The 15583-nt window shown below is 40.9% G+C and overlaps 1 protein-coding gene across 7 annotated transcripts in view; it reads right to left on the bottom strand.

Annotated features, from left to right (window-relative positions):
* Nucleotides 1–15583, bottom strand: part of DMD (dystrophin) — a 6826337-nt gene that overhangs the window by 5628154 nt on the left and 1182600 nt on the right. The gene's annotated exons all lie outside the window — the stretch shown is intronic.

The raw sequence follows: 15583 nt of genomic DNA, 5'->3' as shown, positions 1-15583 counted from the left end.
ATCTGTACAAATTTTGTCTACACAAAATGATGATGATGGACGTTGGGTAATGGCCATGGTTGTTGTACAAAACACAATTCTGGTTTTGCTGAATATTTATGGCCCAGTAAAATCAGATCCTACATTTTGGAAAAACATTAAAGTTTTACTATCCTCCATCGATTGCCCTAACATTATTATTGCAGGTGATTTCAATCAATGGATTGACCTCTTCTCTGACAGGCAATCTTAATGTAAATTTAACCCTGACAAATCCCACAAGGCTTTCCAGTCGGCCATTACCTCTCGATCATTATATGATGTATGGAAAACCTGTAACCCTGATTCTCTTGAGTATCCTTTCTTTTCCAATGTTAATCAAACTCGTTCCAGGGTTGATTATATTTTGGTAAGCAAATCCTTACTTCCATCTGTTCACTCATCACAAATTGGGTCTATCTTCATTTCTGATCATGCTCCAGTTCATGCTGTTTTAGATTTATCTATTAATTCCCTAAAATTTAGCCGTTGGAAATTGAATAACTTTTTATTATCTGACACTATTTTCATTAAAGAAGCCACTATTTTTATTAATGAATTGTTCATGTTCAATAACCCATTAGATACCTCCTTTCCCAATAATTGAGATGCATTCAAGGCTTCTTTTTGTGCCTTTACTATTTCATATGTCTCAAGGAAAAAGAAAACGAATTGGAAAAAGTATGCAGATCAATTGCAGCAACTTAAATTACTGGAACATACGTATTTTACGTCTAAGTCCCCTAATACTCTACATGAATTGATTAAAGCTAAATCCGAACTTAATAAACTTGCAACAGTTGACGCATGTAATATTCTTCTTAAAGTCAAATCTAAGTATCATGGAGGCCAGAATAAGGTGGGTAAAATGTAAGCCAACAATCTGAAAATCAAATCTGAACGCAAAAATATTGGTCCTGTCTTGAATGAATCTACTAACACCTTGGAGACATCTGATGACAATATTGCTGATGTTTTTCATGACTATTATCAATTACTTTATTCTGATAATACACATCCCTGTAATCAGACTGTGGATACTTTTTTCATGGGCCTCCCTTCTCCCCCATCCTTACCTAATGAATTCCGTTCATTGGAGGGTAAAGTTACGTCCCAGGAGATTACTAATGCCATTAACTCTCTGAAAAAATCAAAAGCGCCAGGACCTGATGGTCTTTCCGATGAATTTTACTCTACCGTTGCCCCTATCTTTGTACCCAAACTTCTCCAACTGTTTAACTCTTTTATTGAGGATGCTAAGGCCTCTGGATCATTTATGGATGCTTTAATAATCCTCATCCCTAAACCTGATAAGGATCACTCACTCTGTAAAAATGACAGACCTATATCATTGATTAACTATGATTGCAAAATATTTGCTAAGATTCTGGCATCTCGTCTTGAGCATATTATTCCATTGTTGATAAAAACTGATCAAGTTGTATTTGTGAAGGGTAGATTAGCGTCGGACAATGCTAGAATGTTTGTAAATATCATCTCCTACGGCAAAAAATTACTATCCCCCCTTGCAGCGCTATCATTGGATGCCGAAAAGGCTTTTGACCGTATTAATTGGCAATTTATGTCCAAAACTCTCCAATGGTTTGGCTTTGGACCTACATTCATTTCCTATGTCAAACTCCTGCCCACGTGCTAGTATTTTTGTAAATAACCGCTTTTCTACATTTTTTTCCTTATCTAGAGGTACATGACAGGGCTGTCTCCTCTCCCCTTTGTTATTTATTTTATGTCTTGAACCCTTTCTTGAACCCATATGAGTTAATACTCACATTTCTGGCTTCTCATATAATCCTACTGAAACAAAAATATTGGTTTATGCTGATGATATATTAGTCTATATCTTTAATCCCCTTGCTTTCTTACCTCCATTTATGGATGAGGTTCGGCTGTAATTCAGTATGTCAGGATATAAGTTAAACCTGTCTATAACGAAGTGTTACCTCTCAATTCTCTATGTTACCAGTATATGTTTTCGGATACTAACTTTGCTTGGTGCCCCACCAAACTTAAATACCTTAGTGTTTGGTTTTCTACTTCCCTGGCCAACACAATCAAGTGTACTTTTAATGTATTAATCTCAAAACTCCAATCACTCCTCCTTACTTGGTTCCCATTATTTCTTTCATGGTGGGGTAGGTTAGACACCATTAAAATGATGATTGTACCACATGTACTTTTTACAGTTTCTATGTTACCTTTTCGCATTCCCTTATCTTATTTCTCTAAAATGAACTCTATTTGTTCTCAATTTTTATGGAATAAGAAACAACCACGTATTGCCCTTGCAAAACGTATGTGTCCTAAATCTGAAGGCGGTGTACGTTTTCCTAATTTTAAAGCTTATCATTCTGCCTTTGTAATTAAACAGTCATTTGCTTTAGCTTATGAGTTTGCTAATAGTCCTATCCCTAGATGGATTGCTTTTGAGCGTTCCTTGCTAAAAGATTTTTCTTTTCAGAATGTAGTGTATATGTCAAATTGTACTTTTATATCTAATAATCCGATTTTAAAATATTCCCAGAATTTAGTATACAATACTCTCACTAATGGTTTAACTCCTTACCAATGTTTTTTTATCCTCTACCACCTGGTATAACAAATTTCTCAAATACAAAGGTAAATCGTTTTATTACAAATATTGGAAGTAAAAGGGAATTATATATGTGCACCAATTAATTCACCAAAACTCTGTTATCCCTTTTGTTGAATTGTGGTTCCAGTTTCAATTACCTAATTCATGTATTAATGAATATACTGTCATTTCTGATGCTTTGAAATTACAACTTGCCTCTTTTGACTTTCCTGATGATACACCCTCTCTCACTCCACCTACTGTGTTATAAAGTCTTTTTCAGACACAAAGACCTAAAGCAGCTATTGTATACAAATTATTGTCGTTACATGTTACTGAAAGACCTAGGTCTCCTGTAGAGATTGCATGGGAAACAGACTTATCTGTTTCTCTGTCTATCTCGAATTGGGACAAATTTTGGTCTAAGTTATTTAAAGTTTCTGCAGCTGCTCGTATAACCCAATCTTTGTATTTTATTTACAATAGAGCTGTTATTTCACCTGTTTCTATTTCCAAGTTTTCCCCTTCCTCTTCTTCATTATGTTGGTCATGTTCTAATGCTACTGGCATTTTGTGTCATCAACTTTATGAATGTTCAAATGTATTCACTTTTTGGAACTCTGATTGGACCATATGTATGAACATTTTTAACTATGGCTTTACACTATCTCTACAAATTATTTTCTAGGTTCTTCCTCCCCTGATGTTGAGGACTCCTCCTCTACCTCCTTATTATTTGACCTTTTTATCGCATTAGCATTCAAAGTTATTTTATCATCTTGGAAAGATAACTTTCCTCATTGACTTGGTGGAACTTTATTTGTGATGAACATAGAATTGCTGCTGTTTCTTCTCTTACTCTTTCGCAAAAAATTAAATCTGATCTCCTCTGGCTACCTTTCACAACTTATCTTTCTTCCCGTGCATCTTTGCACTAGTTTTTTTTTCTTCTTTTCTTCTTTTCTATTTCCTTTTCTTTCTGTTGTTCTCTTTCTATTGTTATTCTCACATATTGTATTTTTTATTTATTATTCATTCATTTATTTTTTGTAATATGGTTCATAATTTGTGAATATCTTTGCTTTTTTCTCTGCTGTTGTATCTTTTTCCTGAAAATTTAATAAAAACTTCTTAAACAGAAAAAAAAAAATGTAGGATCACAATCAGGAATCTTTATATTTCTGGGACCATTTTTCCTGCACTTTGGATTAAAGCCTGCTTTAGACTGTTGGTCCGAACAGTCCCTGCATCCTGACCCACGAGGAGCTTGGAATCACACGGACGCTGCCGGGGGCCGGGACTGCGAGACCCAGGCTGCATAGCGCTTTCAGATCCCAGTGCACCTGGTGTCTCTTCCCGCCCCCAGCTCTCCGCCCTTCACTGCTTTCCATTAATTATTTAAGGCTCGCGGCCCCCGCTCCGCGGGCGCCGCTCGCAGCCTTTCTGGGACCATTTTTCCTGCACTTTGGATTAAAGCCTGCTTTAGACTGTTGGTCCGAACAGTCCCTGCATCCTGACCCACGAGGAGCTTGGAATCACACGGACGCTGCCGGGGGCCGGGACTGCGAGACCCAGGCTGCATAGCGCTTTCAGATCCCAGCGCACCTGGTGTCTCTTCCCGCCCCCAGCTCTCCGCCCTTCACCGCTTTCCATTAATTATTTAAGGCTCGCGGCCCCCGCTCCGCGGGTGCCGCTCGCAGCCTTTCTGGGACCATTTTTCCTGCACTTTGGATTAAAGCCTGCTTTAGACTGTTGGTCCGAACAGTCCCTGCATCCTGACCCACGAGGAGCTTGGAATCACACGGACGCTGCCGGGGGCCGGGACTGCGAGACCCAGGCTGCATAGCGCTTTCAGATTCCAGCGCACCTGGTGTCTCTTCCCGCCCCCAACTCTCCTATTTTAACGTAGCAGTGACCGCGCACGCGGGACGCGCGCGGGACATAGCCCGGGACTAAGCCCGGACAAAGGGCGGACAGTCTTAGACAGTACGAGACTGGACTGGGCCACTCACCCTGCTTGTGCCAGGTTCGAGACATCACTTTAATGGCGTAAGACTGTCATCATTCCTGATACTTATATATATTTATTGTTGCAAATTGAAATAGGAGGAGTGTTGCTGATTGCTAATTTGACTGTTTCCTTTTCATCCTCACTTGAGTACTTCTTGTCCATTAACTTTGTAGTGCAAATTAGTAATTGTCTAAAATGCCGAAAAAACTAGTTTCATCTACGTCAAATACAATTGACAACTATATGGTACAAGTAGTATCTAAAATAAATAATGAAAGACGTCAGTCTTTAGGACTAAGTCAATCACCAATTCTTCAGCCCATAAGTCCGTCCCAACAACTAGCTGTGTCTAACACACCCCTAGAGGCCACTGGTAGTGATGTCTTTGACGCTGATTTGAACGTCAATGGGGTACTTGATCAAAGTTCGCCACTGGTGGTCGATTTAGAAAATGACACAGAGGTTAATCTGGAAAGCGATGAGGGTTCCGATGTAGAGGTACACGTTCAGGTTTCTGAAGCAGATGCTTCGATTGTAGATCAGAACACAAGGGCAGATAGAAAATGCAAAAAGACTCTACCAAAACGGGGTGGGTTACGCTCAGGAATGAGAAAGAAAAGGGCTTCACCCCCACGTAAAAGTAAGGACAAGAATATGGATTCCGGGGAGGGCAACGCAAAACACAATAATATTGATGACGAGCTTTTCCTTAGGATAGCAGACATGATAGAGACCAAAATAAAAACTATTATAAAACCAATGGTCGCAAAAATAGATAAACTCACAGCGGAGGTGAAAAAACTCAGTGGGATCCAGAGCAATGTACACAGGGAGGTGGAAAATGTAGTGACTCTGGTTTCAAATCTTATACATTTACCTGAGTTGAATGGAACTGCCATCATGGGGGAGGCAGAGAGTAGATTGATAGCAACCGTTCCACCCGGACAGGTACCAGCAAATGCAGATACCAACACCTTAGTTAGAGAAGAGGCGCCACCACCATCCACCGCCCAAACTGCCCCCAGTCAAGAAACCGACAGCCCCCAGTTCATGGTAGAAGCTTCCCCTTTGGTGTTGGTTCTGGCAAATGTCCCACCCTTGACACCTGGACAGTCAGAATCACCCACTTCTCTTTCTAGTAAGGCGTTACACTGGTTGACAGGCAATATGCAGTTGGCACCTGGGGGTAAACAGCAATTGGCAGGGGAGATTACTTCGGCTAGAAGAACAGCGTGGATAGGGAATAAATCGAAAAAATTCAAAGGGGACTGTGTGGTGGTGAATTTTTCCCACTCGGCAGTCCTTCCTAATCTCTTGCCAAATATTTTTCCCCCCCAACGCAGGAATGGTACCATAGTTCCCCTTACCCTAAAATATTTCTATGGGGAGCGGCAAAATGTAACATTCCCTAAGACTCCAGCGCCTAGGTGGGATACCCCGTGGAATAGGTGGGGTGCGGGTGCCCCCACTGATGAATGGGGGATTAGCTTAGGAAATAGATATGGTATTTTGTCAGGCCTCACTGAGTGCGACTGACTCAAGGGAGAGTCTACTACTCAATTTACAAAATTGCATCAGGCCACCGTACATGAGGTTTTTGCAGTTTCAGGTCCAATTTATAGTGATAATAGCGTGCCCCGGTCCACCATACAGGGTACAGATAATGTTGTAGAGTTCCCCGTAGCGACTAAGGTAAAAAATAAAACTAACGACTGCACGATAACAATTGCTGCATATACTAGAAATGATTCTATGCCGGAAGCTCAGGTCAATAGTTTAGATGGGGGTCCACCATCTTCTTGTCAAGCAGGAGGTAGAAAAACTCTTAGTCCTAGAATTGAGGGTACAGGCATATCAACATCCACCACACTGGTTTCTTGGAATGTGGCCGGGTTGAGGAGTAAGGTCACATCTTCAGATTGGCAAGCCTTTTGGGAAAACAAAGACATAATACTTCTCCAAGAAACATGGCAGGTCAATCCAGAATACAGGCAAGGATATTTAAATTTCTTTACCCCTGCAACTCCCAGCTTAAGGGGAAGATCAAAGGGTGGTTTGTTGACATGGGTGAAGCAGGATAGTAGATATTCTGTCACCCAGCTGAACACAAATAGTCTAGATATTTTATTAGTTAAACTTAAATGTCCAAATTATAAGGATTTACTTATTTTTAATGTTTATTCAAGGGGACTTTCTGGTGGTAAAGCTACAGAAGCAGTTGATCAGTTAGATATTCTCCTTGCGCAATATGGTTCAACAGACCATAATAACATCATTGTGGCAGGAGATTTCAATTGCTGTTTCGAACCACTAGATAACTATGACGTGGACCTCACAGTGGAAGAGGACTTTATCTGGAATATCCCCCAGTTGGTAATACCACCTATTAAGAAATGGACAGAGGCAGCATTACAGCTTAAAGTCCTTAATGTGGAGCATGGGTTACGTGCCACTAACGGAAGATTGGGTTCTGATAAGCAAGGCGCGTCTACCTTTAATAACGGCATTTCACATAGTCGTATCGATTACATCCTGACGAATAAGGAGAATTGGTCTACTATGGATGATATGCGAATAGAAGAAAGGGTAGAGAGCGATCATAATCCATTACTCCTTGCATTCAGGTTGTTTGGTCTGACAAAATCGGAGGACATAGGTGATTGTGTGGAAATATTCACCTCAAACAACCAGAGACGTATTAGATGGGCAAATTGCTCCACAAATGAAGAAGGTTTAGCCGCCATAAGGGAGCTAACAGTCCAGGCTATAACTGATCTAAGGAACAATCCCACTGATGAGGCGATAGTGTTGAACACAAGTCGGATCCATGATTCTCTTTTTACGAAATTAGGATCCTTTTTTCTAAAAAGGGCGCCCAAAAAACAATATAGACCAGCTAGGAAGGAGGATCAGTGGTATGGAAAATCCTGTAGAGTTGCTTATAAGGCCCTATCAGACGCAGTAAAGACTATAGAGATAGCCAAGATTAAGTCTGCCAGAGTCATGTATAAAAAGGAGAAACTTAAGGCCAAAAGAGACTGGGACAGCGAATACTGGAAGGAACTCCTTAGTGCCTCTAAAGAAAGATCTATGTGCTCCTTTTGGGATATGGTAAAATGGGGCAGAGGGGCAAAAAGGGGCGATCCTATTAACTATGTATCACCTAATGCTTGGGTCGCTTATTTTGCGTCTCAGTTCACTGCTCTCGATATGTCGGGATCAGTGAGCGAGGATCCCCTAAAAATAAAAGAGGGTACTAATCATCTATCCTTTACTAAAGTGGACACCATTAAAGTCTTGGATATAATTCCCAAAGCAAGGGCACCTGGTATGGACTACGTCCCAGCTGATCTTTTTATGCATGACAAGGACCTCTGGGCTACTTATATTACCTTGGTAGCTAACTGTATCGCAATGGGTTCGTCAATACCCGACTCCTGGAAGGGAGCCGAGATCATTCCCATCTTTAAAAAGGGGGAATGCTCGGACCCAGGAAATTACAGGCCAATCAGTTTGATTGCCTGTATACAAAAGGTGGTTGCAAGGCTTTTATTGCAGCGTATTCAGGGCTGGATAGATGAAAACGATATTTTGTCGCCTCTACAGGCAGGCTTTCGTAGCCATACGAGTACCATTGACCAAGTTTTTAGATTTGTTTTAATATACTGGCGTGTATTGTTACTAGGGGGGGGCATGCTTTTTGCAGTCTTTGTTGATCTTAAATCAGCGTTTGACCTGGTGCCTCGCACAAAGCTGTGGGCAGCCCTCCAAGAGCAGGGCATCCCGCAAGAGATTCTGTCACTTCTAATCAGACTACACGAAAATAATTATGCCCGGGTCCGCTGGAACCAGCAGGGAAGTACAACAGACAATTTCCCTATTGACAGGGGGGTGCGCCAAGGGTGCGTATTAGCACCTACCCTCTTTTCGCTATACATCAACAGGGTGATTAGCTACTTTGAGCGCCAACCAACTGACGCTCCCAAATTAAATGGCAAGCTGATCCCCCTGTTGATGTTTGCTGACGATACTTTACTGATTTCGAGAACACAGCAGGGACTCCAGAAAGCTGTTGGGGTTTTCGAGGCCTTCTGCAGGGACCATGGTCTTGTTATTAATACGTCCAAGACCCAGTTCATGATCCTTCATAAAAGTAAAGTAGTCAGAGGGAAGATGGCCATGGACGGGGTCCAATTAGAGCAGACCCAGGTATTTAATTACCTGGGTATAACCCTATCAACTAAACTAGATTGGAAACAGCATACCAACCAGCTTCTTACAAAACACGCTCAATTGACAGGAGCCCTCACCAAGGAATTCTACCTATCTAATACCAGGCCCATTACTCCGGTTCTAAAGATTTATGACGCCAAAGTAGGGGCGTCAGTGCTCTATGGGGCAGAACTTTGGGGGTTTAGTAATTTGAGAAAATTGGCGGGGGCGAAAAACAAATTTATTCGTAATATTACAGGCCTACCGCCCTCTACTCCACTAATCCCCCTTCATTATGATCTAGGCTCCCGTAGCCTCGATGATCTGGCCAGATATCGATCCGTCGCCTACTGGAGGAGATTATGGGTTACACCCGAACTCACCCAGTATGCGCAGGCCTTCATCGAGGTAAGAGACCTCGATAAAGCCCGGAAAATCACATGGTTGAGAGAGGCCAAGGCCATTTACAAGGCCATGGGACTATCTGCACTGTGGGATGACCCTGTAGGTAATCCCTTCCCACCAAAAAAGACCTTTCAAAGTTTGTATTGGAGTATGCTTGAAACATCGAGATTTGGTCGTTGCATTGAGCCGTCGCTCACTGCTGATTTTTTAACTCTTAAGCATTCTCCGGTCTTTGAGGCATACTGGGACTGGATTACCATTCCGGGGGATAGGAAGAGATACCACCAGTTTAGGGTGGGGACACTGCCCCTAAATGCCTTTACTACCAAATGGCGAGGAGGACAAGGACCTGCCTGTCCCTTCTGCCCTGGCCAACGGGAGGGTATTGGGCATGTCCTTTTTGCTTGTCCTGAGTATACGGTTACCAGAAGATCTTGGTTAAAACCTATTTGTCTCCAGTTAGGACTCAAAACGGGGACTGAGGCAGTTAGGATATTGAGTACTGATTACTCCCAAGTTGTTGTACTAGCAATAGCTAAATTTCTCCACTGGATGTGGATAATTCGGGCCCGTAAAATGAGCCTACAGTAACTTGGCCTGTCTAAATAAAGAAAATATAAAATTGGTAAAAGTACCTGGTGATTAGTGTTCCTGGTGATGAATTTTTTTACATATATTAGTTTTAATAAGATTTAACTAAAGATTTTATCTCTCTTTACTGTAATCATTTATTGATTTTACTGAATTGATTTTACGATCCTTAGCTGGCAGTTGTTAATCGTATAGTGACGAATCATGTATTCTATCAAGCCACAAACGATGTATTTCCCCCATTTTTTGTTCTTTTTTTCTTTATCTTCTACAAATGTATTATGTAATGTCTTTTATGATTGAAAAATATCGCAATAAAGACTTTTTGAATTTGATATTCTAGGAAGAACACAAATAAGAAGATAAACAAGAAGAAGAATGGAAGAGTCAAGAGCTTCTCTTAACAGTGATCCCTCAGGGAGCAGAATAAAGGAACCAAGCACAGCACCAGTGTGCTGCCTGCCATAAGGTAATAGATGATGTGGCAGCCAGCCAACATCCTCAAGGCTGTGCTCCTCCCCACTCAAGATTTCCTCAGGATCCAGCACAGGGACATCGCTAGCAGCGCAACAGAAGGACAAAAAGAGGAATGAACTGTCAGTAAAAGATAAAGAGAAATAGAAAAAGTTGATCTGTAGCCTGTGTTTGCTATTCAAAATACAAGCGGCTTATCGGTCAATTACAGGACATCGAAATTCAATGTGAGTCCTGTTTTATTCTGGTTCAAACCAAGGGGGATTTATTTTCGAACTGCTGTTATCATTAAGGAATATGTGGAAGGCTAGAAATAAGGAAAACAAGCAAGTCAGCCTGATGATATGGGAGAAAGTTGGTGCCTGTGTTGTATCTAGAAATTCTGAGGATGGAAGCAACTCTAGTCCAATTCATCAGATTGTCTGGCAACTCACATGTTTCACTCTTCCTTTTGACAGTCTATTTAGAGGTTCTTGATGGAAAGGTGGGGAGTCTCCTAGTGACTCATATGTAGATGAAAGCTGGGCTGGTAGGAGGAAAATGTACAGAATGGGTGATCACTAGATCATCTCCTCCAGCTGTAGCTTCTATGTTTTTTGCATAAAAAAAGTCAGCAGAATTGAACTCCTTTATTAACTTCAGATGACTGAATAGAGTTTCAATTAAAGACAGGTATCCCTTAACTTTATTTAAGGATATTCTGGAGTCCAGAGGGTTTACAGATCTTCACCAAATTAGACCCCCCCAGACCATACCACTGTCTCCGAATCAAAGAAGAAGACAAATGGAAGACAACTTTAGAACCCTTCCTGGTCACTTTGAATATAGAGTAATACTCTTTGGGCTGAGCAAGGCTCCAGCTGTTTTCAAGCATTTTATGGACAACATCTTTGCTGACAGGTTAAACCAATTTGTGGTGGCCCACCTTGATGACAATCTGTTTTTTCGAGAGATCCTCCTTTACACCATCAACATGTCAGTCAGGTTTTAAACACACTCTGTCAGATTTGTTGCAGACAGTTTCGAGATGGTCCCCGCGTAATGACGCAGTGCCCCCCTATATGTCATATGGCTGTCTCACTTACAGCCCGGGAGAATAGACTCCGCAGGTCATAGGGGTGTCCTGCTCATGCTGGGGCACCCTCACACTTTGAACCAAGCACCCTGCCCTTATGATCGCAAAGGCCTGCTGTAGGGGTGATTTATTGGTTTTAAGTGCAGTGACCTTAGATACAAGGAAACTATATCTTTCGTAAGTGGTGCTTGCACCAGTTTACACAGGCTGCAATGGCAAGCCTGTAGAGATAGTTTGAATGGTCTCCCATAGGTGGCTTAGTACATGCTTCAGCCTATGGGGGACCTCTGGGGTACCTATGCCCTGGATACCTTAGTACCATATACTAGGGACTGATAAGGGTACCCCAGTATCCAATCTGAGATGTACCTAAGTACTGACAGAGCGCTAACAGCACTCTACATTGTATTGGTGCATTATATTCATAATCAAATGTATTTACATGTGTTTTTATCATTTGCAGTGTATTGTGTTTATCAAATGCATGTATGCTACATCTTAAACATAAGAATGTAATGTGGATTTTTAATTTGGATTTATTCCTGTATGCATAATGCGCAGGATGACATTATGTTCATATTAATGTAATTGTGTGTGTTTAAGTTGCCTGCACTCTAGGCCTAGAGCTACAAGTTGTTGATAATTTCGAAAGCCCTGATTACTAAAGAAATAATTAAATGTATCTCTTGTGTGTGCCAGAACAGTATGCTCTCACCCCACTGCAGGTACAGGAATTCGACCTTGTTATTCTTAGTCTAAGGAGATAACCGGAATGTCTTTGAAGAGACTGAGAGGCGGGAAAGGAGGATAGCTTCTGTGCCTGGCCTATCTGAACCTCAACTAGATGATGAACATTTAATTAAAGAAGTAACGGAAAGCTACTGAGGAACCCTGCAAGTAAAATAATGTGTCATGTGATGCATTTAGGAGGGGCCGAATCTTGTCTTTTAGTATTATGCGCGGGGACAGAAATTCAGACTTCTAGATTTTCGGAGGAGAAGGAGCACCTTAGGACCGAGCTCCATAGCCTTAAGCTGTCTGACCCATTTTGAAGTGAGTACTTCTTAGGAAGTCTACACGTGCTGACACCTTTGGAAAGAAGGGAGGGTACTCAAGCCAGGAACCTCGGAGAGAGCAGTGTAGGGAAAGATAATTCATGCTTTCCTTCCTAATGAACAAGGAGCTACTGTGTTGTATTTTAATTCTTGAATTTGTCACCTTATGCCTTCTGTGCTGAATTAATTGTAAGCGTAGGTTCGGCTCTGTATTGATTTTTATGTACCTATATTCATTGATTCTTCGATGCATGTTATATAAAATTATTTTTGGCCTTATAATAAATCCATAAACTGAATTCGGAGTCTGTGGTCCTTTAAGTATGACTAAATTGTAAGTATAATCTTGAAGTGTTATTCCCCTCAACAACTTTCAGCAGGAAAATAAAAGACCATCAGTGCTAAATTTGGAAGGGAAGGCAATGTCTAAATTTAGTGTAATCAGTACTTACATTATCATTTAGAGATGCAAGCACAGAGACTGGCATCCTAATTAACAGGATCCCACTCAGACTAGTCAGAAACAGTATTTCATCAAGCCTGGACTAGGACTTTCTGACAAGCCTTGACAAAGAATTTCTCCCAATTTGACAATGAGTTCCATTCACAGACCAAAGGTATTTCTATGTGGGGTTCCCCCCCAATTTTGCCATTCTGTTTATGGTTGTTTTAGAAATATGAACATTTTTACCCCTTTTAATCCTTTTAGAGAAGATTTTCGGATATAAAAGAGGTACATTGACAATATCTTCCTGATCTAGCTTGGGCCAAATTCTTTCTTAACCAGCTTTCTAGACTGGGTCAACCAAAATTTTAATGGCCTTGGGTGCACTATAAATTGCCATGTCAGGCCAACCCTGTCTGAGGTTAGCAGTGAAAGCAGAAAGCGGTGGTCAATACAATACCCTCTGTCGTAGGCCTTCCCAACAAAATACTTTCCTGTCATATTCTATCCATTATCACAGATCCTGGAAGGACTCAGTACCCGGCAGTCAGCTCCTAAGGATTAGACAAAACTGCAAGCAGAAAATGTATTTTTTCAATGAGGTTAAAATATTGTCACACAAATTGATTGCCAGGGGTTATCCAAAACAAATGGTAAGGCGATCATTGAAAAGGGCATGGTATTGCCCAAGAGATATCCTTTAAACACCAAAACCCAAGAAAAAAACAATAAACTGGCGTGTGAACACTTTCTCATACGTGTACAACAAGGTAAAAAATGTATTAAGAAACATTGGAATGTCCATTCAGCTGGAGGCCTTATATTTGAGAACCTATCATTGTGTTAAAATACGGAAAGAATCTCAAAGATCACTTAGTCTGCGCTTAGCATCCACCTTACAGGCCCCCAGTACTAATACTGGTACTTAATGTTTACATCACAGTCTTTACCTTGCATGGCCTTTACCCCACAGTCTTTACCATGCAGGTAAGTTCCCCACAAATAAGTGACTCTGGGTTATAATAATAACCCCCACATCCTTTTCCACTCCCTTTCCACGCTGTATTTTACTCTGCAGGTATTTGTTTATCTCACAATGCCATTGTTAACATAAGAATTACTGTGCCTTCACATATTATTGTTACCTCAGTTCCTTAGTAATTCTTAGGATTTCCCTTGCACTATAATATATTGTTCACCACATTGTCAAATACAATATTATCTTAGTCCAGCGTAGCACTAAACTTTTGTAAATATCAGGAATATGCCGCCCTGTGACTATACCTGTGTAAAGGATTCATGCAACTATTTGCTCTTTTGTTCTTGTATTTTGACAAGTAATTAGTACCAGTAAATCGACTTCCTCTCTGGCATACAGACACCTGGCAGTCATGCATTACATACAGCTCAGCAATTAAGCTACAACGCTGGTACAAGGACAGAAGCAAATCTCTGAGGGAACATCACTCTCGAACTTGCACCAAAACTAATGCAAAAGCACACGGTGATGCCAGAAGTACCGATTTAAACCAAAGATTTCTAAAATAGCTGCCACAAAAATATAGAATAGGTATATTAATATACATATAAATAGGTGATTTTCCACCAGTTGAAATAAAATAGTTTGGACAATTTCATTTAGTTTGTAACTCAGAGCAATGAATATTCTTAGAGATAGACATAGTAAGTGAGAGATAAAGCAAGAGTAAAAGAGGGAAACATGTTGACAGCACCAGGCGAGTTCTACTCAATAAAAAGCAGTGGCTTATGTCTTCTCTCCAGCAAATAATACTTAAAGTTCCAAAAATATTCTGCACCTTCATCATAGTAAGGATTCAGCCCACATTCCACAATGGTCCAATTCCATATTTTCAGAATCACCATCCTAATACCTTTAAGTGATAGGGGCTCACAGTAGTGTTACATGAATGCTTGTCAATAGCCCATTGTTATCAACGGAGATCTCTTTCTGTAAATACACTCTAGCCTTTCAAACATAGAACATGGTGGAAGGAATCTTCACGGATACACCCATAATAGTGCGGAAATACAGTGTAGCTGGGAACCCCTTCTAACTGCTCAATGCAAAGTCCTTGTTTATCTGTTTCTTCTCAGTGCGCAGCAGTCTCCTTTGTCAAGGAACATCATCCCTTGAATGGACTGCAAGAGGAGATCCCAAACACAGACCACTATTCTCTACTCATGCAAGCTTCCAGGCTCTACCCACTCCCCTGTAAGTACATCTTTCTAGGGTACCAGACAATTGCAAAGAAGATCTAAGTGTTGCAATACCATTTTTGAGCATAAGTGCCTTAACCAGGTAATTATCATTCAGTCTCATACTAAAGAGTCCTTGATTAAAGTGTTCACAGTCTACAAGCTGAAGTCCAGAGACAGTAAATGAACCAGCTTGGCTCTTTCCAAACAAGTAAGTTCAAGGGGGCTACTACCAAAATATTCTCTATTCTTGGAGGGGCAATTTCACTGCTGTCTGTTGTGAGTGCAGATCTTGACAAACAAAATATAAGCATTGGTAAATGCAGTAGGTTTCACCTATGTGATTAATAATGAGCTGATTGTGCAGGTGAAACCTAAAAACCAAGATATCTGACATGACTGGACTGCCGATACTCAGTTCAGTACCCGAGCAACATAAAACCTGAAGAGAAAATGTATGCAGGAGCAAATTTTATATTCAACGAAA

This window comes from Lissotriton helveticus, chromosome 8 (genome assembly GCF_964261635.1).
Source record: "Lissotriton helveticus chromosome 8, aLisHel1.1, whole genome shotgun sequence".
Lineage (NCBI taxonomy): Eukaryota > Metazoa > Chordata > Amphibia > Caudata > Salamandridae > Lissotriton > Lissotriton helveticus.
The sequence above is the reverse complement of the archived record's forward strand: the minus strand, read 5'-3'. Positions and strand labels throughout refer to the sequence as shown.